Raw genomic sequence first — 21,991 nt, 5'->3', positions numbered from 1 at the left:
ATTTTAAATATCAATGTATGGATTTTTCTAAAACTAAGTGAAGAAATTTAAGTTTACACAAATTTAAGATTATAGAAAGTAACATGATTAAAATAAAAGCTAACACCATTTCTTACACCAAATATTTATTTATATGGTAAATAGTATTTTTCTATTAAAATAATATTATTTTTAAAAAATATTTATTTTTTAAATTTAATTTATATAAGGTTGTGTCGATAACCAATTTTAAAATTGTATTAACCACAAAAATTATATCATTAATCAATTATTTTACTTATAATTTATTAACTTCTTTTACTATTTTATTAACTAATAAAAAACATAGTATTAATATGTTCTGATACTAAATTATAAATTATAAATGTATTAACCAATTTTTATAATTCATTAATAAACTTTATTTTATTATTTGAATTTCTTCTTATGTTTGAAAACTCATTAATAGAGTGAAATATGAGATATTAATTTTAAATTGTATAGTTATTATTAAAAATTCTCAGTTCTCATACTAACAAAAATTCTTATTGGATACGTCCATATATATATATATATATATATATATATATATATATATATATATATATATATATATATATATATATATATATATATATATATATATATATATATATATTAATCAAACTTTGAACTGTATTAATTAAATTTTAATATTTTAGTTACCAAAATAGTTTTAGAAAAAAATACATTAAAAAATATAAAAATGCTGTTTATGTATTTTTAAAAGTGTATACAGTGGAATTTTTTCAAACAATATTCATCGTTATTCTTAAATTGAAATTTGAAAAGAAATTTTTTTTTGAATTAATATTTTGTTGTTTAATGAGGAGGATTACTATTTCACAACTTATACATATTCATTGTTATCTATAATTTTCATTGATAAGATAATATTATGTTTCCAACCACAAGAAAGGATCCGGATCCGATTATAAGAATGAGATATTGATTAATATTAACTTGTTTTTTGGATTAGTTGGTCCCAAGAGTGAATATCAAAATTTTCTTAAAAAAAGGTGTGGTAGTAGTGGACATGGTCACACTATATATTTGAGTCTCCATATTTATCGGATGTCCATAAACATCCACTTCTAAGCATCTCAGATCCTGTTTGTTCCCTTACACCTTTCACAATCTAGCTAAAAAATTAATCAACTTTTCAATTACTGTTTGTTACTAACACAATCCCTTAATTAATTCAAGCTTCAAACTCATCCAACAACAATTCCATCTTTACGTAAAAAAAACAATGCCTTTAGGGGAAGAATACGAAGATGCTAGGAACCTTAGGAAAACTCTCATCAACAGCAATAACAATGCTAGGAATGACTCTAATCTTTATATTGTGCTATGTGTTCTCGTTGTAGCTTTGGGTTCTATTCAATTCGGTTTCACGGTGCTTAATTCATACATCTATAATTTTATTCCATTTCATTCCATTCTATTCTCATTTTCATTAATTTATATAAATAATAATTTTTTTTATATATTTATACAGTGCGGCTATTCTTCCCCCGCAGAAGAAGAAATGACTCGAGATCTTAATCTCACAATTTCAAAGGTATAAAAACAACAACATCTTTAAGTTTTTTTTTATGACATTATTATTAACGTTTTGAATGTGTTGTGGCAATAGTTTTCATTATTTGGTTCATTATCCAACATTGGTGCAATGGTGGGAGCAACAGTGAGTGGTCAAATAGCAGGATACTTTGGGCGTAAGGGGGTATTACACTATGATGATTTTACATATTTCTTTTTTTTAAAATAAATATTTTCTTAGAAATTTATGGTTCTATGGATCTTCATTTGATTGCAGTCACTAATAGTTGCAGCAGTCCCAAATATATTTGGATGGCTCGTTATTTCCTTAGCAAAAGTAAGTAGTAATCCCTCTAATATATTTGATAGTTGCATGTGTAGTTTGTTACAATGAATGATGTTTCAACAAAAGTTTCTTACTTTCTAATGGCAAGTTATATTTATTGTTCACTCCTTTTTCTAGGACTCATCACTTCTATATATTGGAAGATTATTGGACGGTTTTGGAGTGGGAATAATTTCTTATGTGGTAATTTTTACTTTTTATAGCTCTTCATTTCTTGATTAACTCAGAGTCTCAATGAAACACATGCACGATTTATTTAAGTATTGGATATGAAATATATTTGATATGGTGATACATCACTAATTAAAAAATACATGATATTTTAAAGATAGATATATAAAAATTAAAATTAGACGTTAATTAAATTATAGTCTAGCAAAAGTCAAACTCATAACAATTTTTTTAACACACTACTGGATATTGAATCTAAAGTAAGATATTGTAATAATATCAATATCATCTCCTTCTTCACCATCATGGGTAAGGTAAGTAGAACGACTTTCAAAATTTGTTCATTAAGAGACAATAATGCAACTTCAAGCGTTTTAATACCATAAAAAATTTTCCATTGAACTCCACCAATTTTTTACGTCTTAGTACTTCCTTCTTTGTATTCTTCACATTTGTTCCGAGCCAACAATTCAAAGAAAAATATTGGTCGGATCCAATATGAATGAAACTTTTTTAGAATTCACCGTTCATACGACATGCTGCTTTTTCCATTCATTCCTTTCTGGATCAGTCATGGTCTTATAAACCCTACAGATGGCTACAACTTGCATAATATAAAAAATTGTCATTCCAGATATAACCTCTCTGCCTGGAGAATTTATAAACAAATACAAATCCGATCTTCGAAGTTGAAACCCGAAAGTGAAGTTTGCTTTACTTCTTTCTTTGCTATAAGAGTGAAAGCTGCTCAGAAAGGTCTTGCTTTTCCTATTACCCTCACTTTTTCTATGTAATGAGAAAGAGGACAGAAACATGCCACTGAAAGATATTACTGAGACAAAGATGGGCTGTCAAGAACGTAGAGGAGGTAGGACGGGCATTTGGTCAGATCTAGTATGGGTCGTACATGGACGATAGTTGGAGTCAGTGGCTCTCCTAGGGTTTCCTCATCTGAGATCCTGTTTGGAGGTTGTTTTGCATTTGCACAATTCAAGGCTTCCTCCCTCTATACAAAGCTGCACCGAAGCACAACTTTCTAAGCTTGGTATGGAATAGGATCTGGTCATGCAATCTCCGATCCAAGCGCTTTAGTAGATTGCCTATTCGTAGGTCATTTATGGCACGCGGGAAGAGCTTGTGCAGCTGCTGCAGGAATTGTAAAAGGAATTCATAGAGATTTTGAGCCTGTACTTTCCATGACTCCTATTTTGACTTCTTAAGCCAATCCTAGTAGTGATCTTACTTATCACTGCTATAATAAAAGATTCTAACGGGTAGAATGACTAGCTCTTAGACCTGCTCAAACTCTATGACAGGGTAGGACTGCTATTTTGATATATGATAGGACTTTCTCTTCTTTGCTTGGTAGCTCAGTCTTTTATAATATGCCTAATTGTGAGACCGATTGGTAGAACAGAGACGAAAGTTGGACATAATGATCCGGCAGTCCCGTGTAGAAGGGCTCTCGCTCAACGGATCAAAGGTACGCCGAGGATAACAGGCTGATGACTCCCAAGAGCTCTTATCGACGGAGTCGTTTGGAACCTCGATGTCGACTAATCACATCCTGGGGTCGAAGAACTTTAGCACTCTTTTTGTGTGTCGAGGAAGAAGTAGGAGGTGGAATCATTATAAGGTCCATCCCCTTTTAGCCGATTGCGGGCGAGGAGGGATTCGAACCCCCGACACTGTGGTTCGTAGCCACATGCTCTAATCCTCTGAGCTACAGGCCCCACCCTGTCTCCACTAGATCTGTTCCCCGCAATACCCTATAATAAACCTTTCCTCTTCCCCCTTATTTGCTTCATTCGTTTTAACGGTGGCAGTTGCGGAATTAGCTATTGGGTTAGCCATTTTTGTTATAACTTTCCGAGTCTGAGGGACTATTGATGTAGATTTTATTAATAGCATTCAAGGATTCTAAAGAGGGATAAAAATTACCCTATTTGTGGGATAGATGGGGAGGACGTTTTGCCATGCTTTGAAAGATTGTAATTGGGTAAGATTTGTTTGGTCTGTTAGGCCAGAGAAGAATGATTCAAAACTTTAAATCTTCTCAACATCACTATAACATATGCAAAGCGTGCGTTAGAAACATCAAGCAATTTGAACTATCAGAGTTGTTTAAAAATGATATTTCTCGTGGGATGGTTCATGATAAATTTTTTTAACAAAATAAACATCACTAACAATTTGAGTAATCCAATTATATTAAGTATAGGCAACCTGATTTTGTTAGTATGTTTGACCACACATATGTTTGGATATGCGATATTTAATGTGTGCACAATACAAGAAGTAAAAAAAACTTTTAAAAATAAACCTTCATTTATATTCCCGCACTTTTTCAAGCATGAACATTATCTTTAATAATTTGGACCATATTTTCTTCTCCTAAATCTCGTGTATAACTTCACCCATCCTGTTAGCTATGTAATGTATGATTTTAATTTGGGGACAATTTCACTACACATCACAAAAAATTAAATAATGTACCTTCAACTAATTACATAGTAGCATTTAATTTTATCCTCTTTAATTATTTATTAAATGGTATACTTTTTAGTTGATCTCAAACCATTTTACTCTAAGGGTAGCTCTACCCAACTTTTTGTATTAGGTAGATAAGAATTCACCTTTTAATTTTATTTGAAGTATCCACAACTTTAACGAATAATGGACCCACTTAACTTATGGTCATAACATTTATTAAAGGTCTTTGAGAATCTTTCTATCCATCGAAAACCTTACTCACCCCTTTTGCACTCCTAGTTGATTAAATTGGCTTAAGTAACCTCTTAACACATGTTTTCTCTTTTTGTAAGAGAGTTGTCTTCAATACTTTATTCCCTCCATAACAAGTTATAAGTAAATTTCTATAAAAACATCAATTATTTAATGAATCTAAAAATCAAAATTTGCTTATAATTTGTTACGGAGAGAGTATATCTAAGGAAAATAAATCAATATAAAGTATGATTTGTAGCAAACAAATAATAATTCACATAATAGAGATTTTCTAGAAAGTATTTTTTTCTTGGAAAAAGCTAAATGAATTATTAGAGAAGACATCACAAGAAGTGATAATATTACAACAGTTAAGCCCAAAACACCGTAGCTAATAGTACACAGGAGGAAACAAAATACATACTGCGAACAGGAAAAAAAACACCACTAATACACCAATCCTGCCACAATACTATGACAAACAAGCGATTAAGAAAGTTAAGGAATGGAATTCAATTTAAATTTAGATGCTAAAACCAAACCACAACCACCCCTGATCCAACTTGGTAGAAAATGAATTCCCAAATTCTGCCATCCCGCTCACCGAGGACCGCAGGAACTTTGATCTCCCACTGACTCTACAACAGCAATTCTTGAACAGAAAATTACAACACCAAAATTATGAGCAAACGGGACTTGGATCCTCCAATTTTGAAACTAGACCTTGTTAGACGATGACAACTTATCTAGAAGGGGGGTGAATAGATCCCAAACTTTAAAAATTCAGATTTTAAAGGTTTTGAAAATGTTTAAACTAGGGGTGGGAAAACAGGCCCGCCCCACGGGGAAAGCCTGTTTCTCCTGCACTTTTTTGCAGGGCGGGGCAAGGTTTTAGGACCGCTCTCTTTAATGTGTCTGCCCTCCCCGCCCCACCCCGTTTTTTTTGCGGGCATGAGCTTTTTCATACAATTTTACTATTTTTAGGCCTAAAATGTTCAGTGCCCGCGGGCCTTCCCCGCCTCGCCCTCACTTTTTTGCAGGGCGGGGCAAGGTTTTAGACCCACACTACTAAATATGCCCGCCCCGCCCCATTTTTTGCGGGATTTCGCGGGGCGGGCATGCCCGTTTGCCACCCCTAGTTTAAACTATGGCAAGCAGAAGTATCGTATTTAGATCAAAAGTCGTATAAACAGAACCAGTCATTGGAACCTCAGATATTCGCACAACCTTTAGTATAGGATAATAATGATACAATCAACTAACAGATTAAATTCTCAATTAAAAGTTTTAATGTGATCCCTAAGCAACCAATTCTCAATGAAATTTAACACAAAAATTCAAAGTGTCTAATTATCGAACACTTGGCGTGCAATCGATTTTTTATATTTTCCTTTGAGTTTGTTGATATCAAAATCCTCTTACAATCTAATTGATTGTAAGACAATCGATAAATCAATAATGCTTTAAAAAAATTAACGGAAAATCGTTACGAATCAATCGCTCAATCAATGTGTTTAACAAGTTGCTAATGGAAATTTAAATGCATGAGATAAAGAGATAGAGATAGAGAGAGAGAGGGCACGAGGAGTTGTTTAGGGAGTTCACCGATCATCTTCGTTACGACTACGTCTGCCCCTAATTTTAAGTTGGAATTGAGATATCAATCTTACTATGAAAAAATTATTTACAAGAGATGTGAAGCAATCCAACCCTATAAATCCTATGTTTGATATTAATCCTTGCACTTATCTTCCCTTGATCTGAGTTTGATCAAGTCACTCAACAAACACCAATTAAATCATAGTCCCGCACTAATCCTTTGCAAGAAAGTATTATTCTTCAAAGCTTTCACTCCATCGAATCCAAATTGCAAGTTGTTGTCCCCCAAGCTTACCAATTGATTCACCGTCTTACACCATTTCTTTGCAAGAAGTCTTGTCGAAAACCCCCCAAATCAACACCTTGATCTTGGAGTAAAAACCATCATATTTTTTCCGATGAAACCCCCTATGATACTCAATCCAACCTTAGGTCACAACCAACCTAAATTAAATGTTATCAGCCAAGTTTATATGGCACCCAAATAATGAATGATTATGTATAATTTGTTTGTGTGTATGCATAGATGCAAGGTCGAAGATGAAGAGCAATCTTAGTATGTGTTTATAGTTTCATCAAGTTGAAAATGATGCATGTAAGATGTATTTATAATAGTGCAATTTGGACACAAAAGGGAAACCTAAAATGTGAAAAAGAATGCAGTTTTTTAGAAAAACAGCAGCATGTGTCGACACATATAAGTCATGTGTCGACCTATGTAAATGCATGTGTTGACCTGTATCAGGTCATCTGTCGATACATTCAAATATAAGCTTTAGGATTTAAAACTGCAGCACATGTGTCGACTTGAAAATCGTATGTGTCGACACATAGACCTACAGGCTTTAAAACTATAGCACATGTGTCGACCTGGAAAATGCATGTGTCGACACATAGACAACATATGTTGACACATGGGTTAGTATTTTGAACAAAAACTAATTTTTAAAGCTTGCAACTAGTTTTTAATGCTCTGTAATTCATTTTGTATGCATGATACCTTTTCCAAACATGTTCTAGGTGCATTATAAGATCCCTAATGAAAAGGTGCATATGATGACTCAGAGATACCATTCAATGTACAAAACATAATTCTAAGATCCCTAATGCAAAGGTGCACATGTGCTAAAGTTTTCCTAGTTTTCACATAATTCAAAACATCTAATGGGAAAAGACACTCAAAGACCTACCCATCTACCTAATTCAACCCTGTAACAAAATTTTAGACAAGCTGAGCGAATGTTGATACTCAAAAATATCCGTTGCATCGAGCAACTACCACCCGTAGACCTTGTCAATCCAAATTTGATTAGAAGCCTCCAAGCTAGACACAATGGTATGCCTTCACACCAACCTAATATTTCTTTACTCCATTGACAACTTGAGGGCCAAAAGGACAACATGATCAACGACACGATGCCATCCTAATTCCATACCCAATTCTAGATCACTAAATGCTTGCCCATTGCCCAAGCTCTACAAAACTTCCAACTGCGCCGATTTAAACGACTAGACCACACTTCTTCCCAACAATCGCGACTCTCTTCAAACTCAAAAACAACCAATATGAGATCGCAACTGAAATACAATTTCCCACCTACCACGCTACAACTAACATCACAACATTCAAACTCAAAACAGCAAGGCAGATGGCATCACAAATGCCGCCGACAACACTCCACCTCCAAAAAAACGTAACAAACTTCTTAGTTGCATAATCTAAGCTGCCAAAAACTCTCTAACTGCATTTCTCCCAAATTGACAGAAACTGCTTGCTACTCAATCGCAACACCTAGTCTCAGTTGTCCAAAATATCGATACTCGCCCTAGAATGTTTGAACCATTTATCAATGCCAATGACAATCCTGTTTGATTTGACCCGCAAGCATTTCCACGATAAGATTTTTCCCTCTTCAACCATGCCTGCAATGTTAGCTTCCTTGTTTGAAATATTTTTTTTGTTCCAAGCCTTCCAAATTGTCCAAACACATGCAAACCAAATCACCAATAGAATAAAATATTCTAGATATGAGAGATCTAATAGCGTCTCTATCACTTAAATTAAATTATTTATTTAATGTACTTTTTTTTTCTATTTTTTAAGAAGGTCTATCTTGTATTTTTTCGGTGGGTAATGGAAAATGCCTAGGTTTCGAGTTCTATATTAGATTGTAACTTAGAAAAATATTCTTCATTTATTGTAAGGGGCATGGAAATTTCAACTCCACAAATTCTTAACAAATGGACTTCTACTCTAGAATAAGAATTTGTAAACTCTTTTTGACAAAAGTTACAAACCCATGCCTTATTTCAACCTACTTATGAACTATTGATAACTTTGTTTATTATACTGATATAAACTCAAAGAGGACATGATCATCTTGTAATAAATTATTCAGTAATAAACTTGGGAAATTTTAGTTGGATTTTGAATATGTTTTTGACAATGTGTTGACTCAAGATTATGCTTCTTGATGCATGATTTGGATGAATATATGGTAATATAAATTTACTTGGAATTTTTTAGATGGATGAAGGTGATAATTCTAACATGGAAAAAAGAATTTATTGTTCGGAAAAAGCATGAAAGGTATGCAGAAAGGAAGAATGAATGTTGCCAGTATGGTAACCGAGTCTATTATTTGCTATTGTTGGAGTTTGACGTAAGGCACATCTAATAGGGCTCTCAAAATAGGCTACCCAGCCATAAACAAGCGGGCCTCAGGTTTTTTAGGGCATGGACAAAAAAAACTCTAGTATATTATGTGCTCAAAATATATTACCCGAGTCTGATCCTAGATGGATTGCGGGCTATCGGTCTCAAACGAGCCATCGATTTATTAACTTTTTTATAAAATAATTAAATAAAAAATTTCATACTATTTTTATATAAAGTATACTACTATAAATATTATATATTTTCTGTACTATATTATTCTTAAAAATAATCTCACATGTTTTTAAATACAAATCAAATTTTAAATTGTTCAAAATAATACACAAATGTCAAACATAATACAAATTAATAGAATATGAGAAAGTTGCAAAATGAAACATGAAAAGTAATTAAATATTAATTTGACTATTTCAATTTATAATATCTAAAATAGAAAAACTAAATATGATATAAGAAATAAAATTAAGTTTGACAACTCAATGTGTAGTTTTAGAGTGAAGCAACATAAATAATAGTATCATTTTTAGATTAGTTAAGTTGTCAAAATATGGTACATGTGGTCCATACGGGATAGCCCTAAAGGGTACCAAGTTTTTTAAGGCCGAACTGAAAAACTATATAGAATTTGGGCTCTAATTTAAGGTCAATCCTTATATTTTATAGGGTGTTTCTGGTCGATCCATATAGGCTAGACCACTTTGACGACTCTACTTTATGAATACCTTTGAAGAATACACATTTTACTCTAAAGAGCTTCCAGGCTTCAAATATATGCATAAATTTTATTAGGTATGTGCTTGTTGATATATTTAGATGGACAAAAGTATTTGTAAAGAAAAAGGCACTTTTGAGTTTTTGACCGACCCATAAAAGGGAAGATCAACACTTAGATCGAAGAGTATTTTGGTGTATGGGTGGGCAGGACGTAAACATGCATGTATGAAATTGGTTCGGGTTTCCCCACTTGTGAGATTGAGGAGTAGAATTTTTTATTGTGCAACAGACATCCCTCAAAGTCGATTTGTGCAAAGTGGTCACACATTAAAAATCGTGTTATAGAGATCAATATACTTTCATATCATTTGAGTTTGACACTTTTGTTTTTTTAACAACAGAGACACTGAAACATTATAAAAATTCAAATGGTCATACATATAAATATGATGTGTCCTAGGTCTATATATTCAATTTTTAAGTGAAATGATTATCCTTAAAAAAGGATTATAGGCACTGATAGAATATATTTTTTTTTTATAAAATTATGTTGTAACATAATAACATGTTCTATTCTATCTTGCACAACTTGTTTCCTACTTGTTGTTCATTCAAATAAAATTTTTGTTGCTTATTATTATTTCTCATTTACTTTGATTCTTCTTCTCTATTCTTGATCAATTTCTTGTCATCTTGTTAGAGATAAATTTTAAGTTGGAATTATGAAGCTCTTACCATAATCTTCCAAAGACTAACTAATACTACTATATTTCTTTATCAAGTATATTCTTGCCTGAACATTTCAAGTTTTTCTACCAAAGTTGTAGATGATAGACATCTATCATCCTCCAATTTGTGTGAAACTATTAAACCATGGAAATTAAGATGATGATGATCCATATCCTCATAGTTATGATTGGTTAATATATTTGTATTTGTAAGGCTTAGAAGTTACTAGTGCTAGAAGTTAATTATTTGGTTAACAAATTAGTTAACAATTAATTAGTTTCTTTACATGTTAACACATTATAATTTAGTGTATATTTATCGAGAAATATTATTTGAACTTTTTAGGTATCAAATTAAACACCGTATTTCTATACACTTTTGTATACGGTGTTATTTTTAATTACTATTTTCTCTCCTTTTATCATATCAAATAACACCAATCATATTCGTCTTACATTATAAATGAGATTTTTATTTCCATTATCATGTAATGAGACATAATAAAGAGTTCAATTATTTGTCACTAGAGATTGAGCCCCGAACATCTAATGTTTATTCAACAACTGAAAATACTCTTTTAATGTTATGTCATTTTACTGGAAATAATTGAAAAGTTTAATATTACAAATCTATCATATTTGAATTTAAATATTTATAATAATTTAGTAATTACGATTTTTTCTTTCTTTTGTTTGTTTAGGTACCTATTTATATAGCAGAGATATCACCACGAACCATCAGGGGTAAATTAGGATCGGTCAACCAGGTCGGGTTGATGTTTCTTTGAAAAAGAGGATTACATACATTAATTATTTATTAATTTTCTCTTTAATATTTGATTAGAATTTTATAATGCTCTTTTTTGTAGCTATCAATTACAACCGGGATTATGGTGGCATACTTGCTAGGCATATTTTTCAAATGGAGAACGCTAGCATTATTAGGTAATTTTTTTTATTTTCTATTTATTAAAAAATCACTATACATTATTGTTTTGTAATGAAAGAGAGAATGACTTGATATGTTGAGATGACCACCATAAAATTACTTTCAATGATGGGAGAGAAAACTTGTAAAAAAGGTTATCACTATGACGCTTAAGTAAATATGAAGTTGAGGTGAAACTTTGTACAAGTATGAGTTGAATCGTGTATGAGTGTGACCGGAGTTACATGTAGGAAGGAAAATTTTTATGCGACACCTATGGATACAGGTCCAGATATACGTCAATGACTGGCGCGCCTCGACTTGATTGAACCTATGAATTAAATCAATCTTTATAACCCTTTGGCTAGCCCAAACAATTACCCCAAGTCCTTGTTATCAAATTTGAAGCAAGGATTATTTATGTAGAAATAAATGAGACCAATCATGAACCAGAACCGTCGAGAGAAGCTTCCCATTGAGAATGTGCTTTGTGGAGAAGGCGTTCCATGGTCACCATGCTTAGTGGGAGTAATTGCTATGGAAAACATGCACATTAAATGCACTTCATGAAGATGAAAAGTTTTTGTGGCGATGACTTCCATATGCTCCCAAGCATAAGCTCACTTAAAGTTGTTGGATGCAAGTTTTGATCTTTCAATGGATCGTTACCATCCAAACTCGGATTTCACTCTGCCTATATTTTGGGAAACTGCAATTCATTTTCACTTTTCAAAATCCTCTTTGCTTGAAGGTGTTCCAAAATCTTTATTTGTTACTTCTTCTTTACTATTCCAAAATCCTCTTTGCCCGACTAGGTTTGACTTGAAAAGTACTTGTTTCAGTGATTGGTCAACGTAAACTCCTATTTAATGAGATAAAAAGTAACATCATAGTTTCCTTGAAGCTACCATTAGGACTAATGCAATCTTATATATCTATTAATAACATGTCTTGGGTTCTGCTAGTGCCGTAGAGGTGAAGTATATCGAACTTTGCTTAGTCCCTACCCATATGAAGATGACAAAGTTGAATTCTTTTGGTGAGATTTCCATGCAAATGAATAAAATATTGCTGGTTATGGATTTGGAAAAGACTAGAGGTTTTGAGAGGGTTTTCTTGAGTAGTGTGAAGGCTTCTTCACACTCTATAGTACACTAAATTATACTTCTTTCTTGAGGAGTCGCTAAAATAAAAGTACGTCCTTGGTGGATTTGGAGATTAATTTGCCGAGAGAGGTGAACATAAAATCCAAATTCATAATTATTTCTTTTGTGGTGGGAGTTTCCATCTTGATGATGGCATCCTATTTTTTTAGATTTGCTTCGATGCCTTTTTTTTAGTGAGATTGAAGTCAAGTAGATTTTCAGCCTTGAACCCAAACACACACTTCTTTAGGTTTAACCACATACTAGGATAATATACACGAGTTAACACATTAGCAAATTAACTTTCATGTAGGTGTTCTTCCCTAGATTTATTGTATGTCATCCATGTAGACCTCTAGCAAGTTTCTAATATCCTCCTTGAAGATCGTGTTCATCATTTATGGTAGGTTACACCTACACTTTTTAAACTAAAATGGAATAACATTGTACCTTTACTTTTTGTGTTCAACCATGAAGGTTGTCTTGTTCCAATCCTTCTCGGGCATTAGGCACATGATATGCATCTTTGGGGTAGGCCTTGTTCAAGACAATGTGGTGGATGCCCCTACAACACATGCAACTTGCCTTCCTGACTAATACGATGTTTGATAGACACTTCATCTAGTTTAGATCCAAGATACAAATTTCTTGAAAGATTCCATTGAAAATGTTCTTTGTGTCTATAACCTTCTAAGCGTGTGACAGCGTCTCCTTTGGGAGACATACTTCATAAATGGGTTCATGTTGATTTAATGTCATGCAACACTAGGGTCGATGCATGAAATTTCCTTTTGATAACCTTTGAATAAGTCTCTGTTCTCCTTAAGAAACTTGATGGGACCTTCCTCTATAGGTTTGGGGAAATTTGTCCCATTTTTTGACAGTGGGTTATCATGGAGATGGATGAGTATAAAGTTTCCATATATAATTAGTCTTTGAATCTTTATCCTAACTTCTACAAGGAGAAGCCTCCCTAGGTTGTACTCATTGTGGAACATGGATTCCTCTAGAAGTGCATCGAAGTATGCAAATTTGATGGTTATGGGGGTGATATTGAGAATAGTTTGAATTTTTCACCTCCCTCTAACCTGGACAGTCAGTGTGTCCAAGTTTATAAGCAGATCCTTGCAATAATTCTCAGGTCCTACCAAATTTGCGCATAACCTCATTACATTTTCTATGGCATTGTGATAATTCATTTTCAGGTGGACGATTGATGGGACTTACCCCCTAGGGTGCTAGGGTGGGTATATCTAGAATGTAGTTGTAGATAGATTTGTATAGGACATTCATGAATTGAATGCCGATGTTTCTCTTATTACTCCCTTCTCTAAAAGTGACAAGTATTTCACAAAGTCTCAAGGGAGGGTCACCATATTTTTCAAACCTTGTAAGTTTTTACCATAGTATGAAAACATTCTTCCTTCACCCCCAATTTTGTTAATAAATCGGCATACATGTAGCCGCACGATCTCCCATTGTCGACAAGAGTATGTGGTACGTCGTAGTTGGCTACTATTATTACAGGGGAAATTTCACTCAGTATCACTTTGACCATTTTGTTGTCCTTAAAATCTAGAATGGTCCATTAAGATATCTCATTCAACATCGACTTTGGATGATGCTATATGGACAACATATCTGCTAACTTCCTCTTTATGGTTTCTTTAGATGGATCCTTTGGAAGTGGGATCCCTCTCGTGACAGAGGCGATAGAAGGGAATTTCCTTTATCTGGATGTGTTAAGTGGGTGTATAGTCTGAGAGGCAACCTTATGGTCCTTTACTTCTATTTCAATTTCTCTCTCGACGATGCTTGTTGTCTCCGATCTTCCTAGATGTTTTACTTTTATCGTTGAACTCGACTACTATTTTTTCCTTATAGTTATTGTATGGATAAATACATGCGACTAGGTATCTTATTCTATGTGTTTTTTTGAACCCTAGCTTCTCCTTGAAATTGCACTTTGGCCTCAGACCTATATAAGAAATAGGGCATTTCAATTTGGTATTTGCTTCCTTGACATCCATAACTTCTCTAATGAAATAGTTAGTGTACTCCCTCAAATTTTCCTTAATTATCTCTAAAGTGGCACTAGTGCAACCATTGTATTTAGTTGGAGCTTCCTGGAGTGAGAGGTAAACTCTTTGTATAATGTCTTCCAAGAGTTAATAGGATTTCCTTATAATACATTGAAATAAGTCATGGCAACATCTTTTAGTGTGAGAACAAAGAGTTTGCACTTCATTACGCTCTTGGATTAGTGACGCCACACTATATAATTCTCTTCGTGAACGAGTTCTATTGAAGATGAGTAACATGTTGCTATATGGGGTTCTTTTTATCCCTCCTTTGCGGGAGATAAAAACAAGTAGGCCTCCTTTGACGATAACTTTCAGGTGGTGTGTGGATTCTATATTCGCCACCAAAGTCATGTGGTAAAGAGTCTCTGTCATAGTGAGAAGGGAGAGGTCCATGTGGTTGCTCCTAAGCTGTGGATGATTGTGAACCAACATCAATGAGAATGATCATCGAGATAGCTTTGATGTGGTCGCATTGTAAGACTTCTAATTGTGTTGCATCTCAGTTAGAACTTTTTACATGTTCTCTTTGTTGTGAAGGAACCTCGTGTTTTGTTGCTACAATAGATTAAAAATATTAAAGAGGAGTTCTTTCGCGTTTGGTAATTCCAAAGGATGCTTGGAGTTGCTGGAGATAATGTACCAGTGGGGAAATTTAAGTTTGAGGATGAGGAAGCTGATTCCTTGGTGTTAAAAGCAAAACACGAGGTGAATGAATTGAAACACTGGAAGGAGGGAGTTGATTTTTATGGAGGAGTAACTAGAGGAGTTTCTTGGAATGAAGGTTAAGGAATCATCGTTGAAATTTGAGAACCTTGTCCAAGTGGATGTTTTTTTCTGACGGGGAATCATCGTTGAAATTTGAGAACCTTGTCGAGGTGGATGTTTTTTTATGACGGGGGAAAGAGCTATTGTGACATTGTTTTAAATAATCTTAATGGTTGACCGAATATTGGCTGTTGGTGATGTTTTAGACGTGATGTAATTTAAAACTAGTCATTGGAAGTGAGATTGAAGGTAGTTACAATATAAGAAATTTGATAGAATCAAAGAAAATTAATTTCTGTAGACGACGTCATTGTTCCGTATTTGAATAAAGAACGACTAGTATGTTGAAGATGACTACCATAAATATTCATCACGCGTGGTGGTGACAATTCTTCAGTGATTGGAGATGGTACCTACAAAACAAGTTAGCACTATGACGAAAAAGTCAGTATGAGACTGATGTGATACTTTGCAAATATGAATTGAATTGTACTTGAGTATAGCTCAGAATCAATATTATATAGGATGGGGGTTATATCCATCTTTAGGTTGTCCAACGTGTAGCATGGGTAGATATTGGATGCATATCAATGATTTTGATAGAAGAAGGGAGGTGTTTCTATGTGACACCTATAGATGCATGTCCACATGTACGCCTATGGCTAACGTGCCTTGACTGGATTAGACCGATCTATATGGACAGTTGGCTAGCCTAAAACAATTACTATTCTCTATTATCATTATTATCCAAGTAGTATTTCTTTATAGAAACTAAAAATATATAATTTACAACACTTTTTTTAAGCAAATGGAAAAGTAACCGATTTTATTTTTTTTAGGAATTTTACCTTGTGCAATATTAATACCTGGGTTGTACTTCATTCCAGAATCACCAAGATGGTTGGTATGCATCATATAAACTAGATTGATTCCATTTCTCTAACTTATTTACATTATTACCTATTTTTGTCACACCTTTTAAAAAAATTATAAATGTATAGGCCCAAAATGGAATGATAGAAAGATTTGAGTCTTCATTACAATCTTTACGAGGACCCAATGCTGATATTACTTTGGAAGCAAGAGAAATATAGGTTACATCATCTCATATTATTATTACAACCTAGTGCAAAAATTGTGCAAATTTTACCTAAATGGACCTTTTTAGTGACATACATTCATGTTCATCTTGTAAGGAATCATTGGTTTCTGATAACACAACAGATACTGTACACCTATCTGATCTCAAGAGGAGAAGATATTGGTTTCCTTTGATGGTATGAATTCTACTATGTTGTTTCTCTTGTCATATTTATATACACTCTTTATCGACAATTTCTGTTACAATCTCAATCATTAATCTTTTTCTTACATATGATTTATTAACAGTATAAAATTTATAACACTGACATAGTTCAAATAAAATCTATGTAACGCTTGCTTGGCAACTCAGAGCATTCACTATGCAGGTAGGTATGGGATTGCTTGTTTTGCAGCAACTTTCTGGCATCAATGCTGTATTTTTCTATGCTAGTAGGATCTTTTCAAGTGCAGGTAATAAATTAAAATTCTATTTACCAATTAATTGCCTATATTTTTTCGTCATCAATATATCTTAATTTATGTCTGAAATTTTCATGGTATATTTAATAGGAATTTCATCCAGCGACGCTGCTACATTTGGACTAGGAGCTATTCAGGTTAAAAAAAATTTGCAATAGATATTACCATCATAAGAAATATATTTGATAATCATTATTAATAAATTCAAGTTTCTTCTATACATAAATTAGTAAATAAAGAAATACAAATAAATCATACAAATTACATTTCATGAAGGTTTATAATATCCTTGACCATTTACTAGTTCTAACTAATAAATATATCTAAAAAAATTGAATATATGTTTACATCAATAATAATAATAATAATAATAATAATAATAAGATATTCTATCATACTCCCATAACCTTAGCGGGATGATGTCTTACACTAAGACTATCCATGAAAATCCTAAAACAACACTAAGGGAAGACTTTTGGTGAAGCTGTCTGAAATTCGATGACTCAAGGGGACATGAAGGACATAGACATGGCCATAGACTACTTTCTCACGGACAGTGAAATTCCATCTTAATGTGTTTAATCTGTTAACATTGAACTAGATTGCGGGATTGATATATTGCATCAGTTCTATCATAATAGGCCATGCTACCTTTATAAACCAAGCAATGCAACTCTAGAAGCATGATATGCGACCATCAAGATTTAGACACCACATTTGCAACACCATAATAGTCAGCACTCGACATTGGAAGGGATAATGTGGGCTCGTGTTTAAAAACCTAGAAAAGTAACTTGTCTCAAAGAAACACATAATAATCATAAGTGGATCTCCTAGTATTTAGGTTGCCTCCCTAATTTGCATATGTGTAAGAGATCAAAGATGTAGTGGATGATGGATGAAGGTGCAATCCATATTGACTATGTAGCGCTAGATGCACCTAGGAGACTGCACATGGACATCCATTAGATTATGCATAATTAAACAAATATATCGTACCATATTGTAAAGCACCTGCAAGATTACGATAGAGAGATGGATCCTCATCTGTAGTGCTGGTTTTGGTGCTAAGCTTCAGTTTTGTATCAACTAGTTTTATATGAGCCATATGAGGACATATTAGGACATTCATTAACTTCTTTTAGATTAATTTTTTGAGATAAGAATAGACTACCAACGTGTCAAGTGACAATAATTCCCAAAAAATAACTAAGTGTTCCCAAGTTTTTCATAGAAAATTCAGAGCTGAGAAGTGATATGATATATTTGCAAAGGTCATCAATAGAAGTGGTGTCAATAATGTTGTCAACATATAGAAGAAGAGCCATATCAATGTATTTATAGTAGAGAGAGTTACAAAAATTTATTCTAAAGAAGCCGATAGATGAAACATAATATGAAAATCATTTGTATTATGCCCTATGAGCTTGTTCGTTTGAGGCCATAAAGTGATTTGTGCAGAGGATAATCATGTATGAGGCGATTAAGATCCTTGAACCTCAAAAGTTGATACCTTTATAAACTTTCTTCAAGTTCACCATTTACAAAAGCATTTTTAACATCCAAATGATGAGTGACCCATGCTTTAGAGCGATCAATAATAAACATTGTTAGAATGGTTATCGATTTAACAATCATGGTGAAGGTCTTTCCATAATCCACGTCAACCTATTGGCATAAACCATTACCTATAAGTCGGGATTTATGCCTCACAAAAGAATCATAAGGTTTTTCTTTTTGTAAAACTCTACATAGATCAAATAAAATTGAAATAAAGTGGACAAGGCATTGAATCTGAGTCTTATTTTTATAAGAGCATTATATTGGCTATCCATAGTCATTTTACAATTTGAGTCTTTGAGTACAAACATTGGGTTAAGAGAGAAGAAGGAATCGTAACATGTGTGTTAGGCATCTAGTATTTTTATGGATGTATTTGAAGATACCATGTTAGATCTTTGTGATAGGTAGTTTCTGAACTCAAAATGGGTTGGTAAATGGGAGGACAACATTGTGTTTGATCTAGATGTGGTAACTATGGAGCTCACTGTTTCCATGAATTGTATTGCTGAAATTGTTGACCACAACCTTCACCTTATATACATGATTTGGTAAGCTAAGAATTTCAAATAAGTCATACTAGTCATGTTCATGAATATAATGTTTACCTCAATAATAATATTATTCTAAATATATTCATTAAGCCATCATATATGAGAACCAAAATATCAAAAAAGCAAATGATTCATAAACTTTTTAAATAATGCAGGTTGTAGTGACTGCAATCTCTACTGGGTTGGTCGACAAAAGTGGCCGAAGGATGCTTCTTATAGTAAGTACTCCCTTCATTTTTAATATTATATTATTTTAAAGAAAAAAAAATTATAAACCGTTTTGCATTACCAATGAATCATTATTACTACTTTTTCTTTTATACATTTAAATATTATTATTCTTTCTTTTTTTTATTTTATTTAGTTTATCTTTCTCATACTATTAATAAAAAGATAATTTTGTAAAATCATTTTTAAGTGTCTCTTTTTCATATAAAATTGGTTATATTTTTTAATATATATATATATATATATATATATATATATATATATATATATATATATATATATATATATATATATATATATATAAAAGAAAATGTCAAACAAACTTATAATAGAAAGCGTTAAATATCTTTTTGGTCCTTATAAAAATCTTAAATTTTATTTTTAGTCCCTATTAAAAAAATGACATATTTTGGTCCCTACAAATTTTTTATGCATGCAATTTTAGTCACTGTTATTTTCTAAAATTTTAAAAGTTGTTTAATTACTCTTTAACTTAAAAATTTTTTAATAATATTTTATGTTTAGAATATTATAAAATATTTATTTATCAAATTTTAGAATTTTTTTAAATGAGAAGAACTAAATATGATTTTTTTAATCTTAAAAGATAATGATAAAAGTAATGAAAATCTCGACTTAGAAATCAAATTTTGAGTTTTTTTTCAAGAAATTTTTTATAACGTTCTAAACATATCTGCAAAATAATCATTCAAGAATACAAATTGGTTTAATAGTAGGGACTAAAACTACATGCATAATAATTTTGTAGGACCTAAACATGCCACTTTTTTAATTGGGACCAGAAGCAAAATTTTGTAATTTATAGGGACCAAAAATATATTTAATCCTTATAGAAAATAGATGGAGTATTACGTTAGAACAATGATTAATAACAAAAGAGAAAGTAGAAAAGTAAAACGCAAACAATGAATATGATCGTTTGGTTGCACAATTAAACAAAATGTTTTATTTCTGCAACTAAATATCCATTGTAATTCGGTTTATTACTTAAATGAATAAGATATTCAGTTTAAAAGATTATATATTCATTTGATGTTTTTATTAATCTTCTGTAGATATCTTGCTCTGTGATGACAGTTAGCCTACTCCTAGTCGCTACTGCATTTTATCTACAGGTTTGTAATCAATCACATTCACATCTCGAAATTCATTTTTTATACTAAAGAAATGATGTTATTTGGTTGAACTCAGGGAATTGTAGCGAATGACTCTGACCTTCATAGAATGATGGGGATGCTCTCTCTTGTGGGGCTTTTGGTATGAAACTTGTTGATAATATTTGCTATATGTTTTTTTTTTTGTATGAAGGTTTATTATTATTACTATTATTATATTTGTTAATTTGACTAACTATTTGTTTTTAGGTTTTGGTAGTTGGTTTTTCTCTTGGTGTTGGACCAATTCCTTGGCTGATAATGTCTGAGGTATACATTAAATAATTGCATTACATACCTTATACAAAAATATTGAAATGGAAAAAATATTAAAGTTACATTAAAATAATTAATTAATTAATTAATTAATTATGTGGTTTTCAGATACTTCCACTAAATATTAAGGGCCTTGGTGGGAGTGCATCAACATTTCTAAATTGGTTTACTGCCTCCCTTGTCACTCTAACTGCAAAATTGCTTCTAAGTTGGAGCAATGCAGGAGCATTCACAATTTATGCAATTTTTTCAGCCCTCAACCTTGCATTTGCAATACTTTGGGTTCCTGAGACTAAGGACAGAACATTGGAAGAAATTCAAGCATCCTTTAGAAGATGATTTAGGTGATGATTGTTATTATTGTATTTGTAATTTTGTTGTGAAAATTAGGTAGGTTTTGGTATGTAAAAATTTGTTTTTGTTTTGTTGATTTTATTGGTTATTTCTTTTCAAATTGAGTAAAATATACAAGAAAAATTGGAAAATGGACTATACTATCATGTAGTCATAAGTGACAGAGTCGGAAAATAAATTTCAAAGGGACTATGAATAAAACTCTATTATTTACAAGATATATTTTACATCATATAATAAAAACTATTGATGTTGTTGTTTGTTGGATTTTTTTTATTTCCGTTGTTATTATTGAGAGAAAGAATGGTGAGTGCAAATGACGAGATAAAAGTAGAGAATAAAATTGTGTAAATATTATATTTTTGCATCGTTCGCAAATTTTAAGTTACAAGTACAAATATACATTATATCTATAATTCCAGTTAGAATATGTAACTTCTTCTATTATATCAAAAATTAGTTATGTTATAAGGCATAATTGAATTTGGAAAATTTCTTCACCCACCTCCTAACCTTCTTACCCACTCCCGGTGAATTTACCACACTACCCTTATTTCGGAAGTTCATTTCCGAAAAGGTACTTTTTTTTGTTAAAAAATGTGTTTTCGGAAATGAACTTCCGAAAACATGTTTTTTTTAATATAAAATATTGATTTCGGAGATGCATCTCCGAAATAAAGTTACATTTTCAGAAAATGTGGTGTTTCGGAAGTTCATCTCCGAACTCACCCCATGATGGAATTCGGAAATGAACCTCCGAAATATTCCAAGACCAAATTGGTTTTGGAATGTTTCGGATATACACTTCCGAAATAATTAATAATTATTAAAAAA

General features: G+C 32.3%; 1 non-coding gene and 1 pseudogene across 1 annotated transcript; one reads left to right on the top strand and one right to left on the bottom strand.

Annotated features, from left to right (window-relative positions):
• Nucleotides 1-1,121: 1,121 nt before the first annotated feature.
• Nucleotides 1,122-21,186, top strand: LOC131608280 (sugar transporter ERD6-like 6; annotated as a pseudogene).
• On the bottom strand, nt 3,740-3,818 carry TRNAR-ACG (transfer RNA arginine (anticodon ACG)). The gene has a single exon. It is a non-coding gene; the product is annotated as a tRNA-Arg (tRNA).
• Nucleotides 21,187-21,991: the final 805 nt, after the last annotated feature.

Source organism: Vicia villosa, linkage group LG1, assembly GCF_029867415.1.
Source record: "Vicia villosa cultivar HV-30 ecotype Madison, WI linkage group LG1, Vvil1.0, whole genome shotgun sequence".
Lineage (NCBI taxonomy): Eukaryota > Viridiplantae > Streptophyta > Magnoliopsida > Fabales > Fabaceae > Vicia > Vicia villosa.
The sequence above is the reverse complement of the archived record's forward strand: the minus strand, read 5'-3'. Positions and strand labels throughout refer to the sequence as shown.